Consider the following 13,491-nt stretch of genomic DNA (forward strand, 5'->3'; position numbering starts at 1 on the left):
GGGCATCTTCCTTTTCCAACTAAGGTTGTAGCTTAGGAAGTAATAATAACAATATATATATATATATATATATATATATATATATATATATATATATATATATATATATATATATATATATATATATGTGTGTGTGTGTATATATACAGTATATATATACATATATGTATATATATATATATATATATATATATATATATATATATATATATATATATATATGTATACAGTATATATGTGTATATATATGCATAAATATACTTATTTATATATATACATATATACATACAGACACACACACACACACACATATATATATATATATATATATATATATATATATATATATATATATATATATATATATATATATATATGGGTGTGTGTATGTATAGATGTGAATATATCAGTATATATATGTATATATATATATATATATATATATATATATATATATATATATATATATATATATATATATATATATATATATATATATATATACTGTATATGTGTGTATATATACACATATATAAATATGTATATATGTATATATACATACATATATATGTATAAGTATTTATTGTATATATGTATATATATACATATATATGTATAAATATATACTGTATATATGTATTTATATATATATACAGTATATATAGGTATAGCCTATATGTCAAGCTTATTCTGAGTGGCGATGCCTTATTAAAGATAGTGAAATGGTTTGTGTATTGTCATAATTAGCAAAGCTGTACTGGTCAGGGCCACCAATACTAAGTTGGTTTGCAGTGACATAACAAAAATTGCATACCATCATCTACCCGCAGTGGCCAGCGTGGTGATGAAAACTGGTCAAACCCCAGTTATGAATAAGGGAATCCCAGAGGCGTTTGTCTTATTGTGGAATAGGAACAGCTGCATTTGTTGTTGTTGTTATTGCTGGTTTTGATGTTTTTTATTTGATTGTTGTTTTTGTTGTTGCTGTCGTTTTTTTTTTTTTGTATTTAATAAATAACTTTGATAGAAAAACAAAGAGATACATAGGTAATTGAATAGGTAGACAGGAAAACTGACTGCTAGAAATATGTATAGCCATTTACGCATTCTAGTATCAACAGACCAATGTCTGAGATTGGCTTCGCAAGATTAACATAAATTGGCATAAATTTTCACCACCAAATTCACCTGCAATTACATCTAAGAAATTTTTGGTTGCATCTTAGAGAGCAATATCGTAAGTTTACGAAAGAAAACTTAATAATCTTACAAGAAAATGCATTAACTTTTTTTTTTTGTGTGTGTGTGTATTTGAGAAAAGAATGTCATTACGCCACCAAAGCAAGATGTTTGAAAAGAGCAAATCTTATCTTTTTCCGCTTCTAAGGTCATATGATGCCACTTGATGCAAGAAAGCAAGGAATAATTTTCTTTCATTATTGGATGCTTGACAAGCGCTTTCTCAGGTTCATATTTCTCGATTCGTCGCAAAACTGGAATTAGGGGAAAACAAATTATAGGAAAAAATAAGAATTACATACCTGTTATTATTATTATTATTATTATTATTATTATTATTATTATTATTATTATTATTATTATTATTATTATTATTATTATTACTTGCTAAGCTACAACCCTATTTGGAAAAACAAGATGCTATAAGCCCAGGGGCCCCAACAGGAAATATAGTCCAGTGAGGAAAGGAATCAAGGAAAAGTTAAATATTTTAAGAATGGTAAAAATATTAAAATGAATATGTCATATATGAACTATGAATACTTTAATAATAAAAAAAAAAAAAAGAGAAATTTGATAGAATAGTGTGCCCGAGTGCACCCTCAAGCAAGGATTATTCAATATAAACCTAAGGAAAATATAGTTAATCAAAGTACACAAGAAAGCAATAACTTTGTTTGAATTACAAATGAAAGGACATATGAATGGTAAAAGATTTATCAGGAGGAGGAGGGAAGTAATAAGATAATCGGAATGGAAAACATTCTGAAATAAAATCAAACAATAAAAAATGCTCTTTCTTATTATGCAAATTAAGTTAACCTCAGTTAGCAAGAATGCTATTTCCAAAGGACATTCTTGAGTTTTATTGAATTTTGAGATGGTGTTATCACATTTATATTAATGTATATTACATCGCAAATACACAACAAACAGTGGAATTCAACAAATAACATTGACTTCATTAGAAAGGTGTAAAATATCAATGAGTTGTTTTTAGTAAAAGTGTTAGAATATCTGTAACTTTCAAATGTATTGAAAGACAGGATAGACTACACAAAAACACTGAAAATATAGTGAAAATTGGTGTCCATCTAAATGATCTCGGTGAGAGGGGTGTACCATTTTTGAAAGAAATTAGTGTTGGGGACGGAGAGAGAGAGAGAGAGAGAGAGAGAGAGAGAGAGAGAGAGAGAGAGAGAGAGAGAGAGAGAGAGAGAGAGAGAGAGAGATAATTTCCTTTAGCGTAATATCTCTATCGAGGCAATAAATAAAGGGATGCATGAAAATTATAAAAATGTCTTTTTTTCTTTTCCACTGGGTTCTTATTACGATCAACTGTCACTCATTAATTGCTATATTGCGAGCTCTATTAAAAATCGCAATTTCCTCTCTTTGATGGCGTGAAAGGAATTTCAAATGAATCATCAGCGTTTGAGAGGTAAGTGATGTTATGATAAGGACCATACTCTTCCATTGGTAATATTACGTTTGTCAGAGTGATGCGTTTGTTACATAAGTCATCTAAAGCATTTGGAAATAAATGTTGATTTCAAGTTGGTTCTAAGTTTTCTTTTGCGAGATTCTACACAAAATATTCAGGCATTTATAAAAAAAAAAAAATTATAATCTTTTATTGACACTTGCTTTATTTAATCACTAGTTTTATTACCCATCTTTGCCTGTATATATGAAAACTTTTTTAGCATTTAAATCTATTCATCTTTTTATTAAAAACTTATTTTAATGCTTAGTTATATACAACGTTTTAATCTCATATTATCGGGGATGATAAACAGTTTTGAGGGATTTTTTTGTATTTGTAACTGTCACATACATCTGTTTATGCTTCAATCTAATCCGAGACTGTGACTTTGAGCGATTGCCTTTGCACCTTATTCATTGCGATTGCGAATCCATGTCACACAAGAAATAGTAATCGTTTAAAAAAACTATAAGTTAGTTGGAATGAGGGAAATTCTTGGAATTAGGACATTTTTTCCCTTCAAATTACCAAGTTAAAAACGTTGCTTTGATAATTTAAGCGTCTAAGAAGCTTCACTCTCAGTCTGGGCTCAGTTACCGGGGGAAGATGAATAGAAATTTCGCCGTGGACCGTATCTCATGCAACGCCTACAAAATGTAGTTCATCTATTGATGGTATTATTGTAATTCTAAAGATGAAAGTTGAAAATAGTACAGTTGACTTAGATATTGCAGTCAGAAAATAGGTGCAAATGTCATTATACTACTATTCACCACTGTGAGGAGTTCTTCTTCTGGCAGACAGAGAGACAGACAGACACGTGTATTTTCTGTTTCACAGCATAGATGGCGTCATACAGATGTAATTATTTGTTGTGGGATAGAATAGGATTTTTAAGTTTATATAACAAATATAGATTATCAGTCATAGTGTAAAGTAACATTGAGTCTTGATGAAGAACCGCAAAGGTAAGGCAGTTTGAGACATGGAATCATACTGCGATCTTTATTGTCAGAACACACAGAGAACTTCTGAAACGACGGGATACATTTTGAGCTGAATCAATTTACGAGCAAAAAAAAGCCGGCAGTTGAAAATTTTAATTATACTTGAATGCATCGATAGATAAGCTCATACAGATTTAATTAAGTTTAAAAGGGATCGTTTCTCCGGTAGGATTCAGTGAAACGATGCTTCTTTGTTTGGACACAAAATATAAATTGATTTTAGTAGTTATTTTCATTTTACCACTTAAAAGAAAACATCTTTATGGAATGGTAAAATTATATTTGATTATAAATAGGAAATCTTAATTGATATAAGTTCGATATGATTCCTCATATTATGAGAAATTAGTATAGAATAAGGAAAAAATATACATTCTAATTTCAGTGATTCATGAATATATATATTATTGAAGTAAACTAGTTTTAGGTGAGAATAGAAGGAAACTTTGAACAAATAGATTTATATCCTAACACTTGAAAAAAAGGGGGAGAAAATAACGCTCAAAAATATACTCCCACATTAATGCTGTGTGCCCATCGGCTATTAAATGAAAAAAAACAGGGGCAAGGAAGCAGTTAATGGCCAACAACTTCCGTCAATTAGGGAGCGAAGAAAAAAACTATAGGAAAGACAAAAATGAAGGAAAATATCTCTCGCTAAAGAATGGTAGTATCTCGGTTCTTGCTTCTGTCTAGAAAGATATTCCCGTATCAAAAAAAAATATGGAGAAAAGGAACTAAAAATGTCTTCATGAGATTTTCTTGTTGCATTGTCAGCAATAAATTCTAAATTGAATGAATAGTAGTTACCCGGAAACAAATACTGAATCTACTGTTTGTATAAGTTAATTAGATTCGTCTTTTAAGAATAATTTTCTATTCATATATAAAATTCACACAAGACTGAAAATAAGAGAAAATAATCAAATGAGAGACAGCTATAAATATTTACAGAAAGTAAACCCTGAAGAAAATATGTGAAAGTAAGTGTAAATTGCGTCTGTGAATAAACAGAATCTCTGTTTGATCATACTAGACTGCAATAATGAATGATTATTTTAAAAAACAGTTATAGATATTTATATAAAATAAACCATGAAGGAAATTTGTTAAGCTAGGATTAGGTAAATAATATATAAATAATTTGAACAATTAATTATATTTCATGGATTTTGAAGCAGAAATCGTTGGTATGCTAACTTGGAGAAATACATAAATTGTAGATAATGAATCCTTTTTATTTGTCTTTGAAGTGTTTCACGTCTTGGGTCACTTTTTGTACAATTATGTAGTTATAGTACGTCTAATTTGAAAACCTAAATGTGAATATATTGTTTTAATTCATATCAAAACACTTATAACACAGCTATGATTACCTTACCTGTAAGTTATATCATTGGTAGCAAATGAAAATGTATCAAGGAAAAACTAACTTGATTATAATCAAGTAATTACTCATGCGTTTTTCACAGAACTCGTAATGTTTTACAAGTAGGAATATTTTTATCATCTTGACTGACATTGAACATTTATGACACAAAGTTCGTGATACGATGAGATTCCTTTTTTTTCCCGAAGAATTCTATTCGTTTTAAAATCTGTCTTTTGCTGTGACAAAGCGAATTATGTTGATAAAGATGGTTTTTTTCTCCATTCTTTTTTTTTCAATTTTACTATTTTTACATACGATTTTCAAGGAGCTAATCATTCCGTATATAGCCTGAAGCAAAAGAATAATTTCCTCAATTTCTTCAGGAAAGAAGTAATACTTGCTGATTTTAAATTTGTTATCAATATCATTCTTGAGAATTTTAATTATAATGCTGGATAAACTAAACCCTAATTTTTTACAATACCAAAATTATAATTTTATTTTTATTAAAGATATTCTTTAAATAAATTGTCAGTTGGTAATTCCACAGCTTTTATCAATTTAACAATTTATATTTTTTCATATAACACAAAATAGAAATGTTTCTTTAGGTTTTGCATAAAATCTAGCCGTCAGAAATTTAGATAAAAAAAATTTTTTTTTCATAATAATACAGAAGTATTTCAATTTTTGGTTGGCAATTTTATTTTGAACATCTTCATTATGTAAACAAGCAGAATAACCGAAGAAAACATTAGAGTGAATGTCATTCTGGTTTCTGTAAAATAAGGTACTATATTTCATGTACAGTACATAATTATGTACTTGTTGGTGTTGTTCTTATATACATAATTTTAGTGTAAGTGTGGGTGTGTGTGTGTGTGTTTCTGTACTTCACAAAATACACCTAAGATGCTTTTGATCACAAAGCTGGGCCTAAAAAAAAAAACAAAATTTCCATAGTGGTATCTTCATTCATCTGTGGCCTAAAAAGACTCAACGAAAGCTTGTTCTGGGTTGTGGTGGCCTGGTGATTGCCAGACTGGCGTCCGAGTTCCGCTCAAACTCGTTAGTTCCTCTGGTCACTGCAACCTCACCATCCTTGTGATGTAATGATTATGGGTTATGGGGAGCCAATAGGTCTATCTGCTGAGTCATTATCAGTCATTGCCTGGCCTTCTTTGGTCCTAGCTTATGTTGAGGAGGGGATTTGGGTGCTGATCATATGTAATGTGGTCAGTCTCTAGGGCATTGTCCTGCTTGATAGGGCAATGTCACTGTTCCTTGCCTCTGCCATTCATTAGCGCCCTTTAAACCTTTAAACGTTGATACCACTACACACAGAGCATCACCCATTTGTCATATACAATATGTAACTCTAGTGGTGAAGTAATGAATTCTGGTTATTATAGTCATTCTTGTCCTGAAAACCTAACTCTTTCCAGTAACAACGATTCTCTCTCTCTCTCTCTCTCTCTCTCTCTCTCTCTCTCTCTCTCTCTCTCTCTCTCTCTCTCTAAACTTTTTGCTGAAAACAATATATGAAATACTGTAAAGTTTCAATACTACATATTACAAGGGAGCATAGACCTAGTAGTAGTCATCGATTTTTACACTAAAACCTGTTTAACTTTTAATTCTAGGCTGACCAAAAAGTCAATTTAAAATGCATCATGAATACAATAAACGAAATACTCAAGGTTATTAGTAGAAGTAAGTATTTCTTAATGTCATTGTCATTAATACACCACCACTTCACATAGACCTGCTTTTAACGAAAGAGAAACGTCTGCACATTCCTTTACCTGCAGTTCGTTTTCACCCTTATGCTATGGGTGCATAAGGGTGATTTATTAGTTTAATTTGCTCTCGTTTGCTTGTTTTCAGTCTCTTGGTGCTATTCCCTTCATTATTCTCTCCATAGCTGATTGATTGGTAACTAGCTTATGAGGGTGAATATATATATATATATATATATATATATATATATATATATATATATATATATATATATATATATATATATATATATATATATATATATATATATATATATAATTACTGCTTGTTAGGCTACAACCCTATTTGGAAAACTTAAGGAAAAATGAAAAATTTCAAGAAGATTAACATTAAATTAGATATCTCTCATATTATTATTATTATTATTATTATTATTATTATTATTATTATTATTATTACTAGCAAAACTACAACCCTAGTTGGAAAAGCAAGATGCTATAAGCCCTAGGGCTCCAATGGGGAAAAATAGCCCAGTGAGGAAAGGAAATAAGGAAATAAATAAACGATGGGAAAAAACTAACAATATATCATTCTAAAAACAGTAACAATGTCAAAATAGATATGTCATATATAAACTATTAATAACGTCAAAAACAGATATGTCATATATAAACTATAAAAGGACTCATGTCAGCCTGGTCAACATAAAAACATTTGCTCCAACTTTCAACTTTTGAAGTTCTACTGATTCAACTACACGATTAGGAAAATCATTCCACAACTTGGTAACAGCTGGAATAAAACTTCTAGAATACTGTGTAGTATTGAGCCTCATGATGGAGAATACCTGGCTATTAGAATTAACTGCCTGCCTAGTATTACGAACTGGATAGTAATTGTCCAGTGAGATCTGAATGTAAAGGATGGTCAGAGTTATGAAAAATCTTATGCAACACGCATAATGAACTAATTGAACGAAGGTGCCAAAGATTAATATATAGGTCAGGAATAAGAAATTTAATAGACCGTAAGTTTCTGTCCAACAAATTAAGATAAGAATCAGCAGCTGAAGACCAGACAGGAGAACAATACTCAAAACAAGGTAGAATGGAAGAATTAAAACACTTCTTCAGAATAGATTGATCACCGAAAATCTTAAAAGACTTTCTCAATAAGCCAATTTTTTGTGCAATTGAAGAAGAGAATCACACCTGAAATTTTAAAAGTCATACAAATTTAAAGAAACATTATCAATACTGAGATCCGGATGTTGAGGAGCCACCGTCCTTGACCTACTTACAATCATACTTTGAGTTTTGTTAGGATTCATCTTCATACCCCATAATTTGCACCATGCACTAATTTTAGCTAAATCTCTATTAAGGGATTCACGAACCCTAAATCTACATTCAGGGGATGGAATTAATGCAAAGAGAGTAGCATCATCTGCATATGCAACAAGCTTGTTTTCTAGGCCAAACCACATGTCATGTGTATATAGTATGAAAAGAAAAGGGCCAAGAACACTACCCTGTGGAGCACTGGATATCACATTCCTGTACTCACTATGGCGCACATCAACAACAACTCTTTGAGATTTGTTATTTAAGAAATCAATAATAATACTATGAAACGACCCACCTACTCCCAACTGTTTCAGTTTGAAAACAAGGGCCTTATGATTAACGCGGTCAAAGGCAGCACTAAAATCAAGGCCAATCATACGAACTTCCTGACCACAATCAAGCGATTTCTGTACAGCATTGGAGATTGTAAGAAGGGCATCACATGCTCCAAGGCCTTTAGGACAACCAAATTGCTAACTAGGGAATAGATGATTACCTTCAGCAAACCTATTAAGACGTTTTGCCAGAAAACGTTAAAAACTATAGATAATATGGGAGTTATGGAAATTAGGTGGTAATCAATGGGACTTGAGCTACCACAAACACATTTACATAGAGGAGTAACATTACAAATTCTCCAACAAGTGCTAAAAGCTCCTCTTCTTTCTAACTTGCGCAGAATAACAGATAACCTTGGAGCTAAGAAATCTGCTGTCTTTATAAAAAACAAAGGAAAAATACCATTTGGGTCTACACCTCCATAAGCATCAAGGTTCAGCAACAGAGCTTTAATTTCACGAGATCGAAAAGCTAAACTAGTTAGTTTAGCCTTAGGAAAACAGGAATGAGGAAGTTCAAGTTTTTCACTACTCTGTTTACTGTCAAAAACATCAGCCAAAAGGGTTGCCTTTTCCTTTGGACGGTGAGTGACTGAGCCATCAGGTTGAAGTAAAGGAGGAACTGTTGCATCAACAACAAAGAGTGCAGATTTAAGGGTAGACCACCATTTATGTTCTTGAGTTGTACCAGAAAGGGTTTCTTTTATGGTTAAATTGTATTCCTTTTCAATTGAGGCTTAAACTCTCTGAGCAAAAGCTCGAAGCTGAGTATAGTTATTCCAGGTCAAATATGATCTGTTACCCTTCCAAAGATGATAGGCCTCCTGCTTCTCCAAACAAGGACGTCTACAATCATCATTGAGCCACGGTTTGTCCTTCACTCGGTACCTTAGCACACGAAAAGGGATACGCCTATCAATTATGTTGACTAGATTCTCATTCAAAGGGACAACAGGATCTACACTGCTATATAATTATGACCAATTCAAGCACAAAAGAACATGTAAAATCCCATTCCAGTCTGCTTGGGATTTCATGTAAATTTTACAAGAGTATGATATATCAGGGACACGCTGCTCAGTCTTCACTACTAATGAAATCAAGGTATGATCAGATGTCCCGACTGGAGAACTATCCTTACTAGTTATAACGCCAGGGGAGTCAGTGTATACGAGGTCCAAGCAATTACCAGACCTGTGAGTAGCTTCATTTATGATTTGCTCACAGCCTGATTCCGAGGCAAAGTCTAAAGCTCTTGTGCCATGGCGATCGGTAGGAGAGATAGAACTTAACCATTCCCTATGGTGAGCATTAAAATCACCAACAAAGACAAAAGAAGCCTTTCTATCATCTTGTATCTTGGCCATAATGGTAAGAAGACAATCGAAGATAGAATCATCCACGTCTGTATTCCGGTAGATCGAACACACATAAAAGTTGTTATGCCTGTCACAAACTTTTATTACCTGAATCTCATGACATCCACATTGATAGCAGGACTTATGAGAAGCAGGGTACTCAGTCTTAATATACACCACCATTCCCCTGGCCTTGGGGATGGCATCACGTTTCAACATTATTGGCTTCTTAAAACCAGTTATAAGGGGCTCAGGTGAGTGCCTCATATTAGAAACCAAAGTTTGTGAGCACAAAAAATATCATACTGTCTGGACGCAACTGCAAGATCTTGAATATTTGCATGAAGACCACGAATGTTGCAATACAGAAGACGACACTAACGAAATCTAGGATATACTGGTCCCGGATTTCGCCCAATGTCTCCAGACAGCATAAGAATTAATAGAAATAAAAAAGAGACATCATACTTAAAAACTAGATTACCAAGAATTATAACAGAAACAATATGTACAGAATTATAAATAAAGTGATTGATGAAACCCATAGACTATAGTAAAAAGTCGGAAAAACTGGTCAACATGGAGGAGCCGATACACAATGCAAGGCCAAATATCCTCCAGGATAGCCACTTCAACTAAAGGGAGGTTAGTAAGGATGGTTTTGAGAAGAAAAAGAATCAGAAAAGGAAATGATTACCTCTTGATAAACCACCAGGCATCCATGACCCTTCTCTTAAGCCTGCCCAAACCACCATTTCAAAAAAACAAGAGGAAGGAAAAAAAATAAGATAGAGAAGTGTGCCCGAGTGTACCCTCAAGTAAGAGAACTCTAACCTAAGACAGTGGAAGACCATAGTACAGAGGCTATGGCACTACACAAGACTAGAGAATAATTGTTTGATTTTGGAGTGTCCTTCTCTTAGAAGAGTTGCTTACCGTAGCTAAAGAGTCTCTTCTACACTTACCAAGAGGAACGTACACTGAACAATTGCAGTATAGTAATTAACCCCTTGGATGAAGAAGTGTTTATTAATATCATTGTTTTCAGGTGTATGAAGAAAGACGAGAATATGTAAAGAATAGGCCAGACTATTCTGTGTATGTGTAGGCAAAGAAAAAATAAACCGTAACCAGAGAGAGAGATCCAATGCATTACTGTCTGGCCAGTCAAAGGATCCAATTACTCTCTAGTGATAGTATCTCAACAAAACAAGAGGAAAAGAAATAAGATAGAATAGCGTGCCCGAGTATACCCTCAAGCAAGAGAACTCTAACCCAAGAGAGTGGAAGACCATGGTACAGAGGCTATGGCACTACCCAAGACTAAAGAACAATAGTTTGATTTTGGCGTATCCTTCTAGAAGAGCTGCTTATCATAGCTAAAGAGTCTCTTCTACCCTACCAAGAGGAAAGTGGCCACTGAACAATTACAGTGCAGTAGTTAGCCCCCTCCTATTTAGAAGAATTGTTTGCTAATCTCAATGTTGTCAGGTGTATGAGGACAGTGGATAATGTGTAATAAATAGGCCAGACTATTCAGTGTGCGTGAGTAGGCAAAAGGAAAATGAACCATAACCAGAGAGAAGGATCCAATGTAGTACTGTCCAACCAGTCAAAAGGCCTCATAACTCTCTAGCGGTAGTATCTCAACGGGTGGCTGGTTTTCAGTCCAACCTTTAATATTCATTAAAGAATATCTCTTCTTGAAAATATTTACGAAAACAATAACCAAGAATAACGCTCAAATATAAAAAAAATATGACAACCAAGGAGATGCAGAAATGTGACCTTCGGTTCCATAAGCTGTCACTCGTAAAAGGTTATTTACGAGAAGAACCGCATCATCTCTATTCTGCGGGAATAATATTAGATGCTGAGACAGGAGCCTTCTATAGTGATGCTCTTATGGTTCCATTACAGCTGATATGCTTCGCGTCATGTGTGTGACTCAGGTTTAGGATTTGATCTATGTTTGCTCATGCACTCGATCGGATATGGCCGCTTGCTTGAGTTACAGATTTTGTCAATACATTTTATGTGAATGCTAAAAGTGATGAATCTGAGCTTATATATAATTGTGTATATTGTATATGCATATTTATACCCATGCACCTCATCACATTCGTCCTAATGATTAAACAATAAATGTTGTGTAGGCTACCCATAACAACTGGGGGCGCAATGGTACCCCATGTATATTTTGAGAAAATTTTCCTGGCCTATATAACAACAACTTTGATGACTTACAGGTCCATTGAAGAATCAAACTTTTAATCATCCGTTCTATTTGTGCATCTTTGATAAGTTTTACACACAAATATGAAAGAAATTCTTTTCAATAATTGCCTCGACTTGAAAAAGGATTTTCAGATCCCATTCTTCTGGCGTCACTGATCGTTGTTAATTAACTCTTGGCATTTCTCCATGGTGGAAACCATTCAAATGTGCCCTTATTTTTAGGATATTTTTTTCTCTTGTCGATACAGAGGTAATTGATTTGAAATTAGCCCTGATTTATCCTGCTATATCCCATATAATCCTTTAAGAAAAAAATGAGTTCTGATTCAATGAAATTCAGTGATAGTGGTAATTAAGGGAAAAGGTATTTCAGCATCCACTTTGAAAAACAAAATTCCGTTATTCAGGGGTTTATTATTTTCCTTGTTTTTCTTCTGTAATGCTGCAGTCAAATATGATATATTATCTTATTTCGTAATGTCCTTTTTTTGTTAGGAAACATATTGGGACTTTTTCATCTTAATATTTGGTAATTATGCAAAAACAATTTCTTAATAATTGACCTTTATTTACTGATATTATTATCTAAAACATTCTTGAAATAATGATTTAGGAAGACCGTGGCCGTTACTGGCAAGGGAAACACACACACACATTATATATATATATATATATATATATATATATATATATATATATATATATATATATATATATATATACATATATATATATATATATATATATATATATATATATATATATATATATATATATATATATATATACATATATATATATATATATATATATATATATATATATATATATATATATATATATATATATATATATATATATATAATTTTCAACTGGTCTACACAAGGCACTAGAAGAGTTGGAAGACCCAGCCCTACATGACTGATGACTATGAAGCGTGAAGTAGGAGATGATGAATGGATGGAGAAGTATTGATTTGAAAGCTCAAGATAGAGACGACTGGCGAAATCTGACCGAGGTCCTTGCATCAATAGGCGTAGGAGGAGATGATTATATATATATATATATATATATATATATATATATATATATATATATATATATATATATATATATATATATATATATATATATACATATATATATATATATATATATATATATATATATATATATATATATATATATATACACACACACTTAATGGTTTCTTTTAACCTATATTGTATCAATAGCTTTACTGACATCCATAGATTAAATAAGGAAATGATGATAAGGTTTATTTTACAAATACTTCATACTCAGGAACGCCCTTATCAGCAACCACAAATTCGCAGATGGATGACGCAACGATCTCAATTTTCTTC

Source organism: Palaemon carinicauda, chromosome 14 (assembly GCF_036898095.1).
Source record: "Palaemon carinicauda isolate YSFRI2023 chromosome 14, ASM3689809v2, whole genome shotgun sequence".
NCBI classification, from domain to species: Eukaryota; Metazoa; Arthropoda; class Malacostraca; order Decapoda; family Palaemonidae; genus Palaemon; species Palaemon carinicauda.